Raw genomic sequence first — 24361 nt, forward strand, 5'->3', positions numbered from 1 at the left:
AATTATTTTTAAGTCTTTAGTCTTAACTATGTAGTAAAAGATGGTACTTAGGTGAAGAACAGATTTGAAAAGTGGTACGTACAGGATTCAGAGCACTTATTAATATTTTCCTTCTAAATAACTCGATACTAAAGATGACTAAGGAGGTGAAAAAATTGACTAGAATTGCAAACTACAGATCTCGTTTAAACCTTCTGCTCAAGATCACCTGATCAATCTATGGTAGCTTGATAATTCCTATTTTACCCAGCTAAAGGGGTTTGGTTTTCATTCTGCAGCTCCAACCTATATTTATCAATGCAATGGAAATTTGCAATTTAGACCATTATGACCGAAAACATAGGATTGACGGTGAGCTTCATGCACCATTACATACTTGAACACCAAAACATTCTGTGAAAGGAAAAACATACTATAAAGGGTTTCCTTTTGTTTGAGTGTAGTACATCAGATATGACTTAGAACAAAAATGAAATTAAGGAGACAAGTTCATCAAATACAAAGGAGTGAGTGCGCAAGCCAGAGGCCTTAATCCAGTATTGTTGATCATCAATCAGTTCATGTTTATTCCTCCTAATACTTGGATTCAAAATTACTAGTTATCTTTACCTACTTCTTAGACATAATAGAGGCCAGGCCTAGCCTCCATCCATACAACATAGCCAAGCTGTGCCTTTGTGGAATCAGAGAGGCCAGTCCTGTTCGCAAACTGTGAGTAGACCTAACAATCTCTTGCTTGTGGCTGCTTATCTCTGATGAACTGCATTTATTTTAGCAATCTAGTTACCCAAAATCCAATAGGAATTATGGAAGTACATGAATCAGAAATGAAGACAGCAGCAAAATCAAATGGATACTTGAAAGTAAATGTTGTAGCACACCGTGAAATGGAAATAGACGAAGCAGAAAAATTAAAAAAATCATGCTCATCGAGTACATAGCATTACCCTTGTTTTGAATTGAAAAGCATGACCATCAAAATACAATTTATCCATGCCACAGGCAGATACTACAGTTTAAAACATGGAAGGGTAAAACATAAAAAAAGAAAAGAACACATACACTGGATGAGATGGTGCTTCATTTGCGAATGTTGACATGCCTTGTCTTTGCTTGTGCTTAGGGTTAGCTGTGCAGAGCACATAGACCCGTCCCCGGCGTTTAACCGTCCGACAAAACTCACACATCTTCTTCACAGATGATCTCACCTTCATGATTTCTGAGGAAGAAACCCAACAAAAAACCATCATACATAATCCCTCCTCTAAGAGAATAAACAATAAACAAAAATAACAAACAATCACTTGAAACTCACAAGTTTGCTTCACACTACAATAGACCTTGCAAGGTTAAAGAAACATAGCACTCCAGCAAAGAACGCGTAGCAACTGAATTACATAGCAATTCAGGTAGGAATAAATCTTAGCTATGTTGTTCCACACACAAATCAATAGCTAAAATGATGAATTATCTTTGTAAACATTCAATTTTTATGTAAAGAGGAAAACAGAGTGGAAGCAAGCAGAAACCATGTGTAATTCAAACGAAAACCCCAAATTGCAGCAAACAGAATGCAACATTGGAAATCAAAATAGATATATCGAGACATAAATAGATTCAGCTAGTACTAACCACTAATCTTCAAATCGCGCCCAAAAAAACTGAGAAAATGGATCATAAATGAAGAAGAAATGAAAGATACATACCTGAATTCGACAGAGAGATGAATAGTGTGCTGTAGAGGTTCACTGAAACCAAACTAGCGGCGTCGCCGTTTGAGGTAACAACTAACAAGCGCTAGCAGAAGCAGATTGAGAAGAAGAAGCAAGGTGTTCAGGAACAATGCAAACTGGGCCTTTATTGGGCTATATTGGGCCATTTTGGTTTTATTAGAACTGGGCCTTTATCTGCCACAACTGACCCACGCAAAAAGCATCAGAGTACTAAAATCCTTGCTGATTGACAAAAAATGTCTCACACCATGATTTTTTTTTTCAAATATAATGTATGATATCAATATGATTTTTTTATATAAAAAGATAAATAATTATGAACGCTTATTATTGTAATATTGTTGTCTTTTTTTCCCTCATTAATCAGCAACCAAGACAAAAGAACCATTACGAAATGGGAGACAATAAGTATAATAAGTAGGAATGTAGGATAATTATTTTTCACATAAACTCATTAGTCATGAGTCGTGACTCACTTGCTGGAAGAAGCAACTTCACCTACCAGTTGCAAAAGTATGCTTTGCTTTTACGGTTAGTTTTGAAAATTTTGGAATTAGAATACAAAATATGCAAATAGGTGTGACGAATTACGAAACTATTGGTACAATAAAGTTGATGGTGGGGTTTTGCATTTCCTTCTGTGGACCATGTTTGGGAGCAAAATAAATTCAGCATGCTTAATGCTTGCCTATGATTTTGGAACACCTCAATTACCTATGCATTTAAGGTGGTCCTGCTTCTAGGCTAATGCCATGCATAAGCATGGTGACCTTTTTCATTTTTATAAACAAGATGTATTTTTATACTCATGACTAATTTAGTAGTTGAATTTTAATATATATGTAATATAGTTGATATTTTTTAAATATGAAAATAATTATTTAATTAATTTTTTATTGATACCTAATTATTCTAATAAATTTTGATTTGATAATAATTAATTTAATGAAAATAATTAAAATTTAATTGTTGGATTGATAACTCTATTAACATTATTATGATATTTTTTGTTTGTGTGAAAGTGAAAAAAGAACTTGTGTCTAACTAGCTAGCTCTCTCCATTAGAATATTTGTGATGTGATAAAAAGACCCAAATTCATCCAATAAGACCAGGAACCAAAAGATGATTTTGAATTTACATTTTTTCTCACCTTTTTATTTTTTCTGTATGCGATTTTACGCACCTTACTTTTACTATATGGGCAATTAGAAATTTTATAATTTATATATCTAGTGACAAAAGGAATCCAGGTAAAAAAAAAGTAACTGAAACTGCCCACGGGAAATTAGAAGCGTGTTGGTCATCCCATCTTTTTTTTATTGTTATTTAAAAAAATATTCCTGGTTTATAGTTTGGCTGCTTTTGGTTAATCTTACGTCAGGTTGAGGTTAAACAATTTGATTATTCCGGTATTGAAACATTACCTCCTATACTGAATTGCAGACACTATTATTCCAATAAGTTAATAACGACCATTATGTATGTGTTAGGCAAATAGAATTTACGTTTAAATTTGAATTTGACATGTTAAATTAAAAATAATATTTTATAATTATAAATTTTTTAAATTTTAGTATAATATTATTATTGTCAATATATAATAAATATACCGTCACCAAAAAAATATATATATAATAAACATAATGAATATGTTATTTTATTTTTATTTAAAATATAGTATAAATAGAACAGTTTAAAGTCTATAATATTCTTGAACCGTAAGGAAGAAGATATAGAAAAATAAGAACATATATAACTGTAATAATAATATATCAATTTTATACTAAATTTTATATCAAAAGGCTAATAAAAATTTATCGACAATCTAATATCTTACTAACTTTATTAGAAAAGCAATTGGCATATGATATTGTGCTCCTTATTACACATTTAATCTCACGTCTGAAAACAAAGTTATAGATAAATTAGTTATATTTATAGTAAATATTTATACAAAAGTGTAAATCATAACATGCTATTAAAATGAAAATAATATTTTTTTTACCTAAATATTATTAAAAAGATTTTTGAACACGACATTTGTTGTTGATGACTTTGCATTGCCGTCTTCGTCCAGAGTTAGAAACCTGACCACTGCGACTCTTAACTCTTGACAAAGCAACATAAAGTTGTCATGGGTGAACACTAATTTTAGCAAGTAAAATCCTGCATGTGATAATTGATTGATCCGGACTCTTGTTAATAGTCATTGCAAAGTATATTGTTAATAAAAATTGTTTCCATTGGAACTTAAATGACAATCCTGAAACTGAAGAGATCAAGTTCATTTTTAAAATGTACACTTTGTCTCCAATATTTTTTACCAGTCACTACCGTCACTCCAATTACGTTGTTGCCAAGTTCGTTAAGGATAAATATTACCATTATATAACTTCACTCTAACAAATTGTAAGACGACAACAGCTTCGTCCTTATTGTCAAAACTCAAAAAAGTGTTTAACTCAGTGTGCATAATTGACAAAAAGTGCACACTCTATTATTTTCTATGTCAAATAGAATGTTTAATGTTAATTTTATAACAAAATAAACAAAAACTAATTACAACAAACTAACCACCAATAAAATAATATCAAATTATATATATTTTTTATTTTTAAAGTTTAAAAATTAACAATTAAGTTAAAATTTCAAACACAATTTAAAAAATTAATAATTAATTAATTAATTATTTTAAATTCATAAAAAATAAACAATGTAAAGAATGCCTTTTATTAAAAAAAAATTTAAAAAAAAAAAAATTTAAATATTTTTTTCAAAATCAATCCAAACTGATTTATTTTATCTAAAATTATCCAAAGTCTACACTTTTTTTATTTTTTGTAAATTATACTTATTATTTATATTTTAATATTAATATGTTAATGATAACATTTTACATAAAAAATAGAAAAAAGATTTGTTCACCGATAACAATTTTTTAATAAATTAAAATTCTTCTAGTGAAAAAAAAAGGTTTAATAGTATAAAAATATTTATAACAAAATAAGTTGAAATAACAATTTAAAAAGATGAGAGTAAATTTCTGAAATAAATTTACAATAAAGTCAATATCAAAATTTTTAGATTTATAAAAACAAATATATGATTACTCATTATCAATCTCTAATTCAATAACATTATACTTGGTAAATTTGTCATCCTTTTTAAGATTCATCTCACTCTCAATTTCAGCAAGATATCCAATAACATCTAAAATGGATTAAAATAAAAAAATTTTGTTGTCAATAAGTTTGTTAAGAAAAAAATACAACTGAAATTATCAATAAAATAAATAAATTTATAAATGAATTATACCTTTTCTAAAACAATAAACTTACCAACCAAATAGGTGTAATTGTACCCAGGAGTATTAAGAGTGTCAAAACTCACAAAATTAAATCCATATCATGGGATATTTGACGATTCTGCAATTATGTACACATTGGTACGTTGGTTTAAATTAACCACATATTCATGATGTACCCACATTGAGTCCAACACTAAAATATCTTATTTAGTAAGATATTCTTTCTCTTAACAAATTCATGAATCGAGATACAAGAACTCTTTTAACTGAGACGTGTATTTTTTCTCCCTAGAATAACAAAAATCAAAGAACAATTAAATAGGGATAAATAAATAAATTTAAAATATAAATAATATAAATTTGAAATAATATAAAAAGATTGGTAGGAAACTCACGTCTTCATCGAACTAAACCATCTTAATTGAGTATAGCAACGAAGAATTTTTATAACTTAGTAGTGTCTGATCCATAACCGTATCACTCGTATACGTACACACAAATTACCAATTGTATGATTGATTTATGCAATTTTGTGAATACCAGTCATTGGAATAAGTATACAAATTTTAGATTTTGGATATATGTAAAAGAAGGCATTAATGTACTTTGAATCGTGGTGTTATACATGTCTCTTAACTTATATTTCTATACTCATAACTATTTTTTTTTTTAAATTTGATAGACTTTAATTTAAATTAAAAATAAATTTACAAATAAAATAAATAAATATATAAATATATTTAAAAGGTTTCAAGTACACAGATTGTTAATTATCAATTAATCAAGTACACATATTATTAATTATCAATTAATGTAGCTATAAAGAGTAAAATTCTAAATTAGTGTAGCTACAATATTAATGTGGCTGCAATTTTTAAAAAGAATCAACAAATTTTAAAAAATAGTGCTAAAAAGAATCAATAAATTTTTAAAAAATAGTGCTAAAATTTAAAAAATAACAACTTAAGTAAAACAATCTAAAATTTAAAAAACAATAACCTAAGTAAAATAATTTAAATTTTAAAAAATAACAACCTAAGTAAAATAATTTACACAATTTTAACTTAAAATTTAAAAATGACAACCTAAGCAAATTAATAATTTATAATTTATAAATATAATTTTAAAAATTTTTAGTGATGACACCTAAATAAATAAATTCACAAACTCAACGTATGAGCGCTACGTTAGCATAAGAGCTCCCCATTCATTAGATAAAGATAAAGATATAAAACTAACACAAGAAATTTGCTAGATTAGGAATGATTTTATTTAAAAAGTATAAATAAATTTATGCAAGATATCACTTTTAAAATTAACGTAAAAATATTGTTTAGGAATGATTTTATTTAATATTGTTAGATTAGGAATAATTTTATTTTAAAAAGTATTTAAAAATTTTAAATTATAACAACCTAAGCAAATCACTTATAATTTATAAAAGGAGATTTTTTAAATTAGTTTAGCAATATTAAAAATTAAATACCTAACAATCTAAGAAAATGTATTTAAAATTTAAAAAGTAATAACCTAAGCAAATAATAAGTTATAATTTATAAATAAAATTTTAAAATTTTCTAATAACGACACTTAAGCAAATAAATTTTCAGATTTAACGTATGAATGCCAAGTCAAGATAAGAGCTCTTCATTTGTATTATTATAAAGATACTATGATATTTATAGGCATGGCAATTTTCCCCGGCGGGGCAGGTATCCGCGGAAAATTACCTGCCGGGGGACGGATTTGGGGGAGGTTTTTTACCCGTGGAAGGCGGAGACGGGGACCCGTGAAATAAACAGGGCGGGGACGGGGAGTAAGGTCCCCGCCCCGTGGAGACCCGTGTAAAACCTACATATAAGAAATAACAAAAATACCCCTATATATATATATATATATATATATATATATATATATATATATATATATATCATTTACAAGAAACCCTAAGCCATACCCTTTCTTTTCTCTCCGCCACCACTACTCACTCTCCTTCTCAGAACTCAAATCCTCTCCCTCTCGGCCTCTCCTTCTTGGTCCCTCTCAGATCCTTTTCTTCTCTTCACCACCCTCCTCCACTCTCCTTCTCTTCGCCACCTTCCTCCACTCTCACCGCCGTCTGCGTCGTCGCGAGCCTTGTCCCCTCTCACGGCTTCCACTTCTCCCTCTCAAGGTCACCGGGAGGAGCTTGAAACGTCTACGTCATCGCGAGCCTTGTCTCCTTCTCTTCGGCAGAGGCACAATCGTTCTTCGTCGTCGCCATCTTCGTCTACGACAGGGGCATTGTTCCCTGTCGTCGTCTTTGTCTTCAACAGAGGCAGTCTGGTCTCCATCTCAACGTCTAGTAAGATCCTTTTTTTCGTTTGCCGATCTTTTTTTCCGGTAAGTCAACCTTAGATTTCATTTACCTTAAAGCATTTTTCATTAATTATCTTGTGGTTTCTGTGATTTTCTTTAAATTTCATAGAAGTATCTTGTGATTGTACCTCATATATGGGCCTCTGTTTGTTTTTTAATAATGTAGTAGCTAGAAGAAACTGGGATTGAATGTTTAAAATTATGTAACCTTCGATTTTTTATACAGATTCAAATAACTCAAAAGCTACTGTCACTGGCATTATGTGATGAAAGAAAGGCTTAAGATTTATGTTTTTGGAATGTGATGAATAAGTTTAGTATTTAGATTTATTTTGGTTATTTTATTAATATGTTTGATGATTGAATTGAGACAATATTAGTTGTTGTTGTTTAAGTATGTGAAGGCTATAAAGAATATGCTTGTAATGATAATTTGTAGATTATTTTTATCTTTTTTTTATTTTTCTTTTTTCCTGAATTTTTTTTATTTTTTTTAAAATCCGTGGAGATCCGCGGAGACTCTGATCCCCGACGGATATGGGATCCCCGTTACTCGTCGCGAGAATGGGACGAGGACGGAGACGGATTCTGGGTGGCGGGGGCAGAGGACGGGGGGCATGTCCCCACCCCATGGGGATCCGTTGCCATCCCTAAATATTTATTTTTAATTAAATATTTGGCAGTTCTATTATTTTTGAAATTTCAAGTTGATAATAGATAAAGAGTGCAAAAATGGTTACAAATACAATTTAAAATTATCGAAGGTGGTGCATCGAAATATAACTGTTAGTTGACATAAAAAAATATATAAATAGGATCTTAAGCTAACATGGTAGGGAGTTCAGTTTCTTTTAAAAAATATTTAAAAACTCAAAACGCTCTTAGCCCTTTGACATCACAGAGTAAAAATTAAAAATCTTAAGTAATTTCTCTAAACTCAAACACTTATAATTTGTTTTTTCCTATTTTGACTGTATTGATGGTTCATGCCATAATGGTAGTGTCGGTATAGAAATTTTAATTATTTTCTCAAATTGTGAGCCGAGAAAATTCTTCTTTAAATTGAATTATTTATGTTCCAATAATGAGACAGAATATAAAGCGTTAATAATGGGATTGAAATTATTATTAAAAAGAGGAGTAAACAATGTAAAAATTTTTGGAGATCCATAGTTTGTAGTTGGTCAAGTATCACTTGAATATAGGTGTGTTAGTGAAATTTTGATAAAGTATTTCAACCTAGCTACAAATTTGTTGAGTGAGTTTGAAAATGTCACTGTGAGACATGTTCCAAGGGAATTAAATCAAGAAGCAAATGAATTGGCCCAAAATGCTTCAAGATATAAGATCAAGTCTACAATACTAGAAAAATTGGTAAAGATAAAGGGAATATTTATCCCTTTGAGAGAAAGAGAAGTGTTTTTGTTACAAAAGTTAGACCTAGAAGATTGGAGAGTTTCAATTGTAGAATATTTGAAAAGTCCAAATCTCGGCGTTGATAACAAGCTTAAATACAGAGCTCAAAGTTATGTTCTAATGAATAATGTGTTGTTTAAAAAATCTATTGACAGAAATCTCTTGACATGTTTGGAAAAAAAGAGGCGTATTTGGCACTTGCCGAAGTGCACAAAGAAATTTGTGGTGCTCATCAATTAGGGAAAAAAAAGAAATGGGTTATAAACAGGGAAGATTGTATTGGCCAACTTTTCAGAGAGATTGTATAAATTAGAAAAAATAGACAAAAGTACATACGAATTTTTATACAGTGAACAGATGTACACCCCAATTTTTTAAAGAGTCATTTGTACATACCAATATAAAACTTCGTTGTCATTTCTAACCTTCCGTCGCCTGAATAATTTTTCTGGCAGTGATAGAGGCCAGATGACATGTTATTGTTAAAATAAAATTATTTTCACTGCCACACCTCCATTTTCATTCCTCATCTCCATCACCGCAACCACCACCCTCACACCTCCATCTCCAACTCCACGACCTTGATTTCATACCACCTTTCTCTCTATCTCTGTCTCTGGATGGAGTTGATAAATTGGGGATGCGAGACGGTAGGTGGCAACAGTGAAAGGTTGGAAGTTTGGGAGGGTGACATGGCTTGGGTGACAGTGAAAGAGTTGGGGTTGAGTTTTGAGGTGGTAGCCGTGAAAAGTGGTGTTGATGCCATGGCGTTGGGTATTTGTTCGAGAATAATGCCGTGATGGTGGCAGTGGTAGCGGCAGCGAAAAGGTGAGGATGATACTGAAAATGGAGGACTGGTAGTGAAAATAATTTTATTTTAACAAATTTAATAATTTTATTTTCTACTGTGTCATCCAAAATGACCACATCACACAATAACGTATCACTTGGCCTCCACCATCGTCAGAAAAATTACTTAGGCGATGGAAGGTTAGAAATGACAATGGAATTTTATATTGGTGTGTACAAATGACTCATTAAAAAATTGGAGTGTATATCTGTCCACCGTATAAAAATTCGTGTGTATTTTTCTCTATTTTTTCTATAAATTATACTAGATCTTGTGAGGAGTGTCAAAAACATAAAAATCTTCAACATATTCCAACGTCAGAATTGCATGTTATAATTAAACCATGGCCGTTTAGAGGTTGGACTTTAGATTTGATTGGCCAAATTCACTACCCTCTTCTAAAGGTCATAAGTTTATTTTAGTTGGAATTGATTATTTTTCTAAATAAGTAGAGTCTATTTTTTTGAGAAAGGTAACTCATAATGAAATAATTGATTTAATTGACGAGGATATTGTGCATAGATTTGGAATTTCTTAATCTATTACCATTGATCAAAGAACCATGTTTATTGAAGAAAAAAGGTCATAGAATATGCAAGTCTAGGGATATAAAAATGCTTTCTTCTACACCTTATTATGCCCAAGCTAATGGACAGGTGGCAGTGAATAAAATTTTTGATTGCATTAATTAAAAAATACATTAGAAAGCATCCGAGAAATTGCACCAAACTCTCAGTCAAGTTCTTTGGACTTACAGAAATTCTTGAAGAGGTTCTACAAGAACTACTCCGTATAAGCTAGTCTACAGTCATGATGCAGTGTTGCCGATTGATATCAATTTGTAAAGTATAAGGATGACTAGACAAGATGAGATACAAGTCGTAGATTATTATAATTCTTTATATGACAAGCTCAATGAACTAGATGATAAAAGGTTGAGAGCTTTAGACTGGGTAATTTAACAAAAAGAGGTTATGTCAAAATCATACAACCATTGAGTTAAAGTAAAGACATATGCAGTTGGAGATTTAGTGTGGAAGACAATTTTACCTATGAAAAAAAAGTAAAAAACTTATGGTAAGTGGTCTCCAACTTAGAAAAGACCTTATGTAGTTGACAAAGCTTATTCTAAAAATGTCTATAAGATTATTGAAGTTAGATTAGGAAAAAAAATTCCTTCGATAAATGGCAAGTATTTAAAAGTGTATAGGTCAGGCATACATGAGGTAAAAATCCCACATGCGTAAGGATAAGATAAGAAAATGTCTGATTGAAATGTCAAAGCCTAAAATGAAAGGCTAACTAATGTTTTCAGTTAGTTTTGTCAAATTTAGGATGAGTACGAGCTGACATATCTATGTACTTCCTATAAACTACAAGTTTCATTGATAGTATAAAGCATATATGTGTACAAGGTATTAATTTAAAATAAGAGTCAATGTAAAGAAATAACTTATCACTTTCTAAGTACAATCCATCACATGCCAATATATATAAAAATAAAAGGGTTAGTGGATAAACCTGTGTAAAGCTAGAAGTATGTCAACAAGTCACACTTGATTTACTTTGACAGTACTTGAGACAAATACACATGAGATGGCATGCACCAGTACAACCTGATATAGGCAAATATAGAGATCATCTCAAATGAAATATAAAAGAGGTCATTGTGATATCAATAATTGGCTTAACATGAAGTAATGTAATAACTTTCTAAATATAGCAAGTGTCAAATAGTTTACAAAGTAAAAATAAGGTGCATACAAAAGCAAATAAAAAGCAAACACACTTCTAACTCGTTTAGTATGTAAAACCTAATAAAAAGAAAATGAGGATTGCATGGACATATTAAAAGAAATGGTTCATATGAGAAATGTAAGACTAAGCCTCAAAGATCTCTTTCAAACGGGAACTTCAGTATGGAGAGCAGTTTGGAAATTCGTGGCTTCCTTTGCGATTTGATGCGAGGAAAGCATTTTTCTTTTTAAGGGATTACAGTAATGCATTGCAACTATCAAGCATGTTGCTTGTTTTAACAAATTGGCCTTCATTCTTCATCAAATCAGCCTCCAGCTTGTTTTGTATCTCTTTCTTGATAGCCATTTGTTGTTCCAAATCTTGAATCTCCTTAGATAATTCATGAGCTCGATATTTAGCTTTTGCAATATGGGTAGCTAGGATAGTTTTAGAAATTTCAAAAGACGAGGTGTCTTATTTCAACTTAGAAAAAGTTACAGTTGATTGCTGGTGTGATGAGATAGCTGTTTGAGAGTATGAATATTTAACCTAAAGGTCTTTATAAACTTTTTGCAAGCGGGCCGATAAAGGGTCAATAGTATCTGGATGCGGAGTAATTGAAAAGGTCTGAAGAATATTAGAAAGCTGAGCCTTAAGGTTCATATTAGTGGCAAGCATCAAGAGCGGCTTGGATAGGATGGCATCAAGTTGTTTGTCCAAAGGAAGTAGAATGGATTTGTCAAGAGCCTTGATTGTGGGAGGTGTAACATAGAATTATTCTGTTGAAAGGTGACTTTGGATAGTAGATCAAGATTCAATTGTGGCTTTCTTCGCATCCATACTACATACATATGCTTCATTCAAACTTTCTTAGTCAGACAACAAGTCCTTCACCACAATATTGGGGGTATGAGTATGGATAGAAATGACTGACATTTGTTTTTTTAGCAGTTCACTTAGAGGAATTTCAGATTTTTGAATCTAAAATAAGAATGCAAAAGAAAGTATCAACAAAAAAAAATTGACTATTTAGCATTGAATGATAAGATAAATATAGTCTTTATGTTGGTTCTACCATCGAGAGAATTATTAGTTTCACTTTTTCTTTTATTCTTTCTAATATAAGAGTGTATAATGAAGAGTACATGATGAGAGTGTAGAATAACAAGTGTGAATGTGCAAATATAACTTTAGTAATTTTAACCAATACAAGTGGATATATATTTTGATTACTAAGGACAGAATTTATGAGTGTTATAAAGATTCTCATCATCTTATCTCCAATCAACTAATATGTTGTTTCAATAGTTCAAAGTTTAAAAGGATATGGACAACAATTTGAATGAGCATTCAATTAGAGAGACAGGATCCAATGTAAAAATTTGATAACAATGTCTTCATTTGCAATCATTGAAATATGATGCCAAATGTTCTTACTTATTAGTATATAAAAAAATATTGAAAATACCTTGAACCAGCTAAATTTAAATCAGTCCCAATTCTTCAAAATTAATAACAAATAAAGAGAATAATAGAGAAGAAGATCTTAATCAAGGGGTTTTAAACAAACATTGAAATGATTAGCAAACCATTGAGTTCATACCAAGTTGAAGAAATCTCCGAAGACAGCAAGGATAGTGGTTCAAAAATCAAACTTTGGTTTGAACCTAAAAATTGAAACTGTTAGTCCCTCGAAATACCTTGCGGTTTGCGAAATAATATTCTAGTACTCTGACTCAAAAGACATTTTTCGTACTATCCTGGTATAGGTAGTGTTCTTTTGGAATGAAAAGGGAAAAAAGAGAAAAAAAAAATGAAAGATAGAGTTAACAATTGAAGTTTACCTAAAGTCTCTAAAGAACTAGGAATAGTCAGGTCTTTGAGTGTGAAAAAATCACCATTGTGAATGGCTGCTGGAAGGACGCTAAGTTAAAGGAAAAGGAATTCTTCAGTGTCAACTCTTTCAATTAGTAAAATGTCATTTTCTTTTTCTTAAATGTTTTTGTCTATAACTTTTTTCAATATATCCTTTATACTGTAATCCATGTTGGGTTTTTCTTTGTTTAGTCAATAAATAAATAATAAAATAATAAATAAATAAATAACAAAATAATAAAGAAGTAGTGATAATAATGCATATGTAGTATTTTTGGTACTATAAACAACAATATTTTTTCACTTTTAATTATGGTATTCAAGTGAGAAATTTTGAGGGTTTTATGTTAGAAAAAAATATTATTATTTAAAAAAATTATATAAAGAAATAATTGTAGATTTGTGTTCCTATAAATTTATACAATGATGTTTATTTTTAATTAAGTATTTGGCAGTCCTATTATTTTTGAAGTCTCTAGTTGACAGTGGGTAAGGAGTACGAGAACAGTTACAAATGCAATTTGAAATTGTCGAAAGTGGTGCATCGAAATGTAACCGTCAATTGACCTAGAAAAATCTATAAATATAGTCTTAGGCTGATCCTGTAGGGAGTTCAGTTTCTTTTGAAAAACACTTAAAATCCAAAAAGCTCTTAGCACTTTGACATCACAGAGTAAAAATTGGAAATCTTAAGTAATTTCTCTAAACTCAAACACTTGTAATTTATTTTTTCCAGTTTTTATTAATAAAATTTTTCTATTTTCACGTGTTCTTCTATCTTTCCTTCTCACTAAAAGAGAAGTGGGAAATTGCAGCAGAAAATTGCCAGCGTTTTCTTGAACCGCTGCAAATTGATTGAGTAACTACGATTGTTGTAGCGTTATTTGTCTCTGTCAAAGACTGGTTAAGATAGCGGCAGTTTTGTGTATCAACTGCCGCAAATAACATGTTGCTCAATTTGATTTAATAATCAAAATTTGGTGATGCCAGGGCAATTAATCCTCGTTTTCGCGCGAACCCAAAAGGGGGCAAAGGCGCCAATCACCAGTTTCAAGACTCCTTGCCACTGTATACCTTCCCTCCATCAGCTGCAACTGCTACATCCTTCCTCATCATGGATCTACTTAAGCTGCCGCATAGCTCCCGCACGCGAAAGGAAGGTGGAGAGGCACGTCCGTTGTTCGTCCCTCTGCTGTGCACGTCCCGGTGTCGTCGCGTGGCTTCCCAATCGTCCTGGTGTCATCGTCCTCAACCTTCCCCCCATGCCATGTTGTGTGCCGCATGAACGCACCTTCTCCCCGCTTCCTGGTTCGCTTTTTCTCCCTTTTCCTGTTGTTCCAATTTCATCTTTTGTCTTCATACTTTTGTTTCACTTTAATCATTTTGCTTGTTGATCGAATATCTTTGCACCGATTTAGTTTAATTTTGCTTGTTTCCAATTTGTTTGCTATTTTGGTTCGAACCCTTGTGATCATCTGATGGAAACTCAATGGGCTTTCCTTCATGTTCTTGAGCTCAATTCCTATGTGATTTTCATTCCTATTGTTGAAAGAAGTTTTAGGTCTGCGCTCCACCCTGGCTCTGATTTCCACATCATGATTTGTACAGAGAGTGGCTCCACAAAAGTGAAAGCTTTGAGTTTTAATTTAATTGCTTATGTTCATTTGTCTAGGAATCCATATAACTTATTCAGAGAGGCTTATAGTGCTCTGAGAGTTCATCTCAACACCTTTAAGCTCTTGGAAGAGAAGAATATCCCTAGCATTATTGACAAGTTTGGTTGGTGCACTTGGGATGCATTCTACTTATCTGTGGAGCCTGTTGGAGTTTTTCATGGCTTGAAGGATTTCACTAAGATTGGTGGTGTGTCTCCAAGGTTTGTGATCATTGATGATGGATAGAAAAGCATCAATTATGATGATGGTAATGACCCATATGAAGATGCCAAAATCTTATATTGGGTGGACCACAAATGACAGCAAGGCTTCACAGATTTGAAGAATGTGACAAGTTCAAGAGTTACAAAGGAGGACTTATCTTAGGTCCTAATGCTCCTCCTTTTGATCCAAACAAGGCCAAGGCATTGATATCAAAGGGGATTGAACTTGAATGTTTGGTGAAGGATCGAGACAAAGCAATTGAATCCAGAAGCTCTGATTTGGCAGAGATTGAAGCAAGGATTGGAGAAAAGGCAGAGGAGTGTGGATTGAAGGCTTTTACAAGGGATTTGAGGACACAGTTTAAAGGGTTGGATGATATATATGTATGCCAATGACGTTTATGAATCTATGCACTCTTATCTTGCAAAATCTGATGATTTTTAAGGGATGATTTTTGGTTTCGAGATCCATATGGTGACCCCATGGGAGTGTTTTGGCTACAAGGGATACACATGATTCATTGCTCATACACCGGCTTGTGTTCTCTGATGGCACTGTCCCTAGATGCAGCAAAAAAAAATCCCAAAAGCACACTCATCATTCTTAGGAGGGTGTATCATATACTAAAACACATATAAATTACGATTTTTGATGAAAACGAGAGGTAAATATATTTTTTTTGTGTTTTCCTGACCCTGATTAAACCATGTTTAGCTCCAGAGTCCATGCAAATACTTCCCACTTCCAACAAGAGATTGTCTCTTCAATAACCCTCTATTTGACCACAAAACTCTCCTCAAAATTTGGAATTTAAATAAGGTATCTATCTTACTTTATCATACCATGTTAAGTCATATCGTGTTATGATATTATTTCTCACCGAAACTTAAGCTGACAGGAGGGACAAACGAAACAAAGTCTCTTTTTGAATTTGCATGTTTTTTTCATAAGATTTCTTGCTTATACTAAAATTCTTTCAAAATATTTTTTGAATTTTTTAAATAAATATGCACATAATAATTTTTGTTATAAAAATTTTATAAAATTAATTAAATTTAAAATTTACAATTTTTAATATTGAAAATAATAGAATCGATGAGTAATAATTTTACTTATTTTTAAAATATAATAGTAATTAAAAATGTTATTTGTATATCAAAATTGCAATCTCACATCAATTATTGTATTTTTTTTTACTAAAGATAAGAAGATTCGAACCTGTGACTTCTTAGGTGAGTATAGAAAGACTATGCCATTTGAGTTATAACTCATTGGTCAGTTATTGTATTTTGTTAATAGTAATTAAAAACGTTATTGTATTTTTTATATCAAAATTAGATACCTTTGAGTTATGACGGACCTTGTTTGGACTTGTTTCCCACATCAGTTAATTATTGTCATCATTATTAGTATAATTATAATTATAAATTATAATAATGATAATAATAATCATCATAATAATATAATTATTTTTAGTTCTATTATTATTATTATTATTATTATTATTATTATTATTATTATTATTATTATTATTTTGTTATGGTGTTTTTTGTTATTAGTATTTGTATTATTTTATCCTGCTGCTTTGATTTATTGTTTTTATTATTATTATTGTAATTATTATTATTATTATTATTATTATTATTATTATTATTATTTGCAGCTAACATTACTCAAATCGTTCATTATTTGAATCACAGAACTCACCGCCACTACCATAATCCTTATTACTCTCACCACTAAACCATTCATAGTTCAGCCCCTCTATCCGTTGCCGTTGGCCCTAGTCTTCTTCTCCACGTTGTACTCAGAGCGGTGGCGTTGTAGTACCCGTCGTCGTCCCTAAGTCGGTATCGGTTGTCGTCGTCGTTGGCCGCAAGAAGACGTCTCTGTCCCCGCGGCGAGCCCTTGTCTTCGAGCCCTTCTCTCTCTGTTTGAGGCCCCGTCCTTCCTCTCTCACCGTCAATACCATTTCTTCCGCTGGCGGTAGCCCGGTAAGCACCATTAGTTCATTCTGTGTGGTTGCTGATTTGCTTAGAGAAAGTGAGGCCATTAATGGTTGATAGTTGATATGCATGATTCTTTTGATATTGTTAGCTGAGTTAATTTGTTGAAGGGAGTTTTGAAATGGGGTTTATGGTATTTTTGAATGCGTTTTTAAGTAAGTTAATGCCGAGTAAGATTTGTTAAGTGCGCTAATGTTGCTGATTATTGTTTAACAATTTTCTTAATCCTGAATTTTGTTGCTGATTATGGTTGCTTCTCAATGAGATTAATGAGAAAGTTGTACTCAGTAAGACTAATCTTTTAGCTTCAGCATTCTATTGCTCCCTCCTTCAATTTATTACTCTTTTAGTTGTCATTACTGCATATACACTTCATAATTGTTGTTGACTATATATTGTTTATATTGGTGCTGCTAATTGCTTTTAATTTGAGTTTGTTACTTAACAAGAGTTATTGCTTTCCATATTGTTAATTGTTATTCTTAAATTCTGCTTTCGTATGTAAATAATAAAAAATTGAGAATTATGTAAAGCCAATACAATTTGGGTAGTGACAATATTGTTGCTGATAATTGCTTTTACTTTTCTTATTATTACCTAATTTATTTGTATTTTTTTTGTCGTTGGTTCTCTTTATTTTCTAACACTGTAATTCTAGAAATGCAATATATTTAAAGGAGAAATAAGTGTTGAAGAAAAGACTCTCTCATTATTCGTTCTTTATTCCTTTGCCACACACACTCAATTCAAGTGAAAAGACAAAAGTATTATGTTATATTCCTTTTGAAAAATTAATTTTGAATATTTTAGACCAAAATAAACTTTAACATATTTTTCAATTTAAGCATTATTTTATGATTCAATAGAAGAATATATATAATTAACTAATTAATTAATTTAGTTTTCTTTTCATGTCACCCCTTCAATTTTTCTCCATTCCTCCAATGGTGCAGTTTTTTAGGTTGAATTATCACATCATTATGTTTGTAGAGATTAGTTAAAAAAGGCTTAATGTTTTGAGTGGGTGGAAAGGGATTAAAATCTGGTTTCTATGTCTTTTTATTTTTTTGTCTAGCAGATTATGAATTTCTATTTTTCAAATATTGAGAACTATTTAAAGCATGATGATTTTGAGTATTCTTAATATTGTTGCTGCTATTTGCTCTTAATTTGACTTTGTTACCTATTAATTGTTATTTGTGGTGGTGTGTTGAGGTTGAACAAGTCTACTGGCATTATGATCTTGAACGCTGCTACTATTTTTTTGTCTTGAACTTGTTATTGATTCAAAGATTTCATGTTTCTCTATATTTTGGTTTGGATTTACTGTTGTGCTGATAAATAGAAAAATTTTTATGCATATAATTTACACTTACATATTAAATTTTGCTGTTGTGCTGATATTTTTTGGCAGTCAAGATTTTCTACTTTATGTATGAATGCATTTCTATATATTAAAAAAAACTCAAATGCTTGTTTCTACGGGGTTATGATCCGAATGCAGTATATTAAGATGCCCATGATAAGTTGTTGCACTACAAGAAAAAAGGCCTGTCGGCACACTTTTTTTCTTTTCACGCTTTTAAAGCGTGCCCAAAAGTGGTCTATGGCCACGCTTTTGCGAGGATGGCCACTGATTTGTAATTTAGCCATGCTTTTTTTGCCACACTTGAAAAGCGTGGCCATAGAGAAAAATCGACACGCTTTTACGAGGGTGCCCACTAAATTGAAATTTGGCGATGCTTTTTTACTGCCACGGTTAAAAAGCGTGGCGATAGAGAGAAATCGGCACGCTTTTATGAAAATATCCAAGTTGGACACGGCATGTCAGCAACCTCAAGTAGGATCTACTACGGCTTCATCCTCCAATCAAGGGGACTTCCCAATTCCCCCGTCCAGTGGTGGTGGTGCCCTCGCAGCCTCATCTTTACGCCTCTTTCATCCGCCCCATAGCGAACCACTGCTTGCTCCATAGACTTGTATGAATGGTGTTCAAAACTCATAGCTGGGCGATGAAAACTTAGACCCAGAGGCAGGTGAGGTAGAGTCTTTTGAGCAACACATTGACAACCTATTTGCTACATCTGAGACTCAAAAGCACAAGGGACGCAAGATTACTGAATTTTAGGATGTTAAAATAATTAGTATACAAGATTTTAACAGTTAAAATTTTTTATGCTCTATTTTTCTATGATTTCATCGCATCTTGGCCACAATGGTTATTCACACAGACTAACTATGATTTACAGAATCCAATGGAACAATCAAACAACTTCGTTTGAATGTGAAGGAAGCTATGAACCACCTAACGGCAGAAAGATCGTACTCAGGTTCAACTGAAACCTGCAACAAGTTAGAGATGAAGCTGGTATACTGAGCGGCGTTTTCGGATTGCTAAGATCTGACTACACCAAATTTTCAATCTGCGATGTCTAATTCAAAGGCACGGCGGGGAGCTTCCACCAAACGTCACTGCATAGATGAATTCATTGGAGGGACAGAGTGGAAAGTAGATCTTAGGATTGGAAATTGATTTTTTTAAATATACATTTTTTTGTTGACTATGCAACTCTTAGTAAGGAATATACTTTATTGATATTTGGATAAATATATGAATTTGCTTTATAGTTTTGCTAATGTCTTTTACCCATCAATTTATTTTGTAAGATACAAAAGAATTAAGATTTGTAGTATTAAGAAAACCTCAAAAAAAAAAAGAAAGAAAGAAAAAGAAAACAACAAAAATAATACCTAATACATTCAAACGAAAAAAAGCGTTGATTGCCGATGCAAAATACAATATTTTGCGGCCATTTAGTCGGAAAAATAGTGGCGATTACAAAATGGCTAAAAATAAGTTTAAAAATATTGAATATCAGATAGCGACAGTTTTTAACCGCCGCCAAATATATTTGAAAAATACAACGGTACTTAAATAGCAGCGGTTCATTACCGTCGGTAAAGTGTTGTCGAGTTTAAAGTTGGTCAAATAGCGGTGGTTTTAAACCGACGCTATTTGTTGATTTTGCTTCGTCATTAGAACCACTGTAAAATCAAATATCTACCTCTTAAACTCCAACGTTTTTAGAAACGTTGGTATGTTGTTTTGCGATAATTTAAAACTGTCGCAAATTTATTAAAAAATTGTTATAAATTTCCGTTTTTCTTGCTTATTTTTTTTAATTTTCTATTCGTTTTAATTGTTATAATTTATTTTGTCTTTGACACCTCATATTTTTTTGTTTATTTATTAATTTTTTTTTTTTTATTAATATTACAATTACGACATTAAAATATACAATTTCTTTTAAATATATAACAAAATTTGAGTTAAAAAAGCATGTAGTTGAAGAACAAGTGGTGATGCGTTTATAATATTATTATGTGACGTATGGTCATAGATTTCAACTACCCATTTTCATATAGTAACATATAATTAAGATGATGTCATATATTATTAGTTGTTATTAAAGTTAAGGACAAGCATAGAATCAAATAATTATTTTATAATAAGGTACGTTATCTCATGCCGCCCTTGTGTACCAATTATACGGTAAAGAAAATTTTCAACTTACCAAGTATAGTAGGGGAATGACGGTATCATCCACCCACCTAATAGAGGTCGTTTTAACATGTAATATTTATTTAATTGGTAACTCTTAATCATCAAGCGAATTAAACCAAGTTATGTTTAATATATATAATACAATCTTAATCATAGATAAGAATGAGGTAAGATGCAAGAACATGATTGGCGAGGTTTTTTTATTATATAAAATGGTTGGTTGATGAGACTTAAGAGAGAGTGAGGGTGTAAATAAATTACGATTATTATTTTAGAATTAGGCAAAAAGCATTGCCTCTTTTTAATTTTAATTTGCACAGGTGGATTGGCACGTACGTTGTATACATGGTCCACATGGTTAGAACCCTATGTTTCCCAGAAGCTTCCTCTTCATTTTTCTACATAAAGAAATCCATAAAGTTGATGAAGTCACAGGCATAGTTAACCCAATTAATTTAGATTTGCAAATGTCATCTTGCTTTATGGGTAAAGTTGTATTATGGGTAGATAATAATATAAAAAAAAACACTCTATTATACAGATTAAAGTTGTACAAAGAAAAAATATAATTTTTTTATAATTATTTTTTATTATTTTATTGTTGTTCAAAATGTGGATCCTAATTTTTTCAATCTCTTTTTTATCCCATAAAAAAAATCTGTAAACTTACATTTTTATCTTATAATTTACCAAAAAATATTTAGACGATAATAGAAAAAAAGTCTAAAATAGGATAAATGATTTTATTTTATATTTTTAATTATTATTTATTTTATTTTATATTTATTGATTAATGTTAAAATACTTGAATAGTGTTAAATATAATAAATATATAATTATAGATATATATTAAATAAAAAAATAATTTAAGATTAGAGGTAAATACCAAATTGATACTCGAAAGATTCTGACGCTGACAAAATGGTACCTGACTTTTATTATTGACAAAATAGTTCCTAAAAGATTTTAAAATTTGACAAGTGTCCCTGAACTTGCCGGAGCAAATCTCCGACAAGTACAATGCTGACATGGCCACCGTATTTTGATGACCTGGCAAACCACCCCCAAACCCTAATTCCTCCCTCCCAAATGCAGCTCCATCTCCATCCCCATCGTAGTCCACCCCCTACTCAACGCAATCCTCTCCCCCTCCCTCCCCATCCCAGCCCCCTAACGCACACTCTCCCTTCCCTTTTTCTCCTCATCGCAGCCCCCATCCCTCTCCCTCTCGTCGCAGATCATATAAAGGCACAGATAGAAACACACACAACAGAACACAATATCACAATTCAAATTACAATCTACTAATATCATTTGTGATTTTTTTCAAATGTATTACATTATTTCATCAATTACATTAAAAAAGAAGAAACAAAAAATCAGTTACAAACCCCCCAAATTTCTTTTCCTTTGATCATACATCCAGATTCTCCATTTGAATGCTACTCTTGAGAGGCATCTACACTCTATGCCAACATAGTAGATGAACAAATTCACAATGACCAACACACCCACAATAACCGCAAAAAATAGTAGAGGAAGAGAAGGATATCAATTTCTATAATAAGTAAAATCAAAAAAATCACGAAGACAAATTTATAGATGAACATAAAAAACGTGACCCAGAGGTAAGTGATAAACAAACGCTTGAAGACTTTGCATTGGGGATTGCGAAGACAGTGGAGGGAAAGGAGACAGCTTTGTTGGTGTAGAGAGAAGCGACAGTGAAAACGACGGCGGTGGTGGAGATGAGAGAGAAGGCGAAGAGGAAGAGAAGGTAGCAGAACTGGATTGTGAGGAGAATAGTCCATTCATGGTTAGTTTGGGAAGAGTCCTGATAAGGGTTTTGAAACTGAGTGAGAAATGGGTGTGTGAAGAGTGAGTGTGCGAGAATTGTGAATGAGAGAGAAAAAATTAGGGTTAGGGTTATAAGGTAAAACGTCTTCGGTGATCTCTTTAGAATTGAGAGGGAAGGGGGCTGCGATGGGGAGGGAAAGAGGAGGGGGGGGGAGTGTACGTTGGGGGCTGCGATGGGAAGGGAGGGATTAAGGTTTGTGAGGTGATTTGTCAGGTTATCAAAATACGGTGGCCATGTCAGTATTGTGCTTGTCGGAGATTTGCTTCGATGAACTCGAAAACACGCTTGTCAAATTTTAAAATTTTTTAAGAATTATTTTGTCAATAACAAAAATTAGATACCATTTTGTCAGCGCCAAAATCTTTCGAATACCGATTTGGTATTTACCTCTTTAAGATTATTATCTTTCTATTATTGTTCAATAATATATATATGTTATTACTGCTTCACATTTTGTTTTAAATTACTTTTTTAAATAAAACGTTATCTAATTTAAATGGAATTCATATCTAATTATAAATAATATTTAAATTAACGTGATATTAGGTATTTAAGGAGTGCCGTTGAAAATGGGATTTTGTGTGTGTGATGTTCCACCCGGATTAACTTTTAATTTGACTATATATTATAAAATTATGAATTTTGATAAGTGGTCACTCAAATTAACCCCCCACATTACCAACCAACATTAAGGTTGCTGCCATATGAGAGTCTCATAGAGAGCTAACTGGTCACTACGGCCACCAATGATTTGAGCAGTTTTAATATATAGTATTAAATTAAGTGCACCATTGCACATTATGCACATAGTGTTAAAATAATATAAAAAATAATTAAAAAAACCCTTAATTTTGAAGACTCACTTATTGCAAGCTTAGTTGTCAATTTATGGCAGCCAGAAAAGGCCAAGTATGATTCCTGGTTTCTAGGATTATATAAAAACTACATATATCCAAATGATATATTATCCAAAAACATGATGGTATTCTGAATTTCTTGTATTTACTTGTTAATTTGGTTACAAGAACAACCCATCATTCTCTATTGCACTTTGTGGCCTAAAATTGCTTGCCTCATCAGATAAGGAATCACAATCAAGTTCAATGTCAATTCAACTATATCATTGACAATAACTTCACTATGGCAACATTATGGAGAGAGAGAAAAGAGGGGGAGGGGATGTTGCAAAATCCATATCTATATCCATTAATTTAAAATGATTGAGGTTCTTTAATTTTCCAGCATATGGTTTCACTTTATTTATCTGTTTTTGTAGTTATTGGAAGCACTAGTAACATGGATATAAGGCAAATAATTCATTTTTCTATTATCTGCTTTAGAAAATAAAACAAAACTTGTAAAGAAATAAGAGATGCTTCCATTATTGCAGGAATTTCCACTTTATATCATAACTATTGCTAATTAATTACCAGAGCTCTGACAAGTCATGAAAAAAAAAATTATCAAAGCAAATCTGGGAGCTTTTCGATGCTTTGGATAGCCAAATTTAATGTTAGAAACATAATTTATAATTTATATTCATTGCTCACATGGTCTTGTTTCCATATGTTCACACCCGAATGTGAATTAATGATTGTCACATTGTCGTGTTAGCCACCACTTTCAAAATTTTATTTCATGCATATGAAATTATCCTTTGTTATTTCATGATGATCTTGTCTTACTTAAATTTGTATTCCAAATTTTGTCCTTTGCTAAAACATTAAATACACATTATTATTGGTCCCAAAATTTGGCTTGTTGATTTTGAACTA

General features: G+C 31.7%; 1 long non-coding RNA gene across 2 annotated transcripts; it reads left to right on the forward strand.

Annotated features, from left to right (window-relative positions):
• Nucleotides 1-6962: 6962 nt before the first annotated feature.
• LOC114925166 (uncharacterized) lies at nt 6963-19800 on the forward strand. Of its 2 annotated transcripts, none has more exons than XR_011865204.1 (5): nt 6963-7423; nt 14268-14838; nt 14950-15976; nt 16858-17151; nt 19413-19800. It is a non-coding gene; the product is annotated as an uncharacterized lncRNA (long non-coding RNA). The 2 variants fall into 2 exon arrangements; XR_011865205.1 differs by having other exon boundaries at nt 6990-7423; nt 14268-14585.
• Nucleotides 19801-24361: the final 4561 nt, after the last annotated feature.

The sequence above is a fragment of the Arachis hypogaea genome, chromosome 1 (genome assembly GCF_003086295.3).
Source record: "Arachis hypogaea cultivar Tifrunner chromosome 1, arahy.Tifrunner.gnm2.J5K5, whole genome shotgun sequence".
Lineage (NCBI taxonomy): Eukaryota > Viridiplantae > Streptophyta > Magnoliopsida > Fabales > Fabaceae > Arachis > Arachis hypogaea.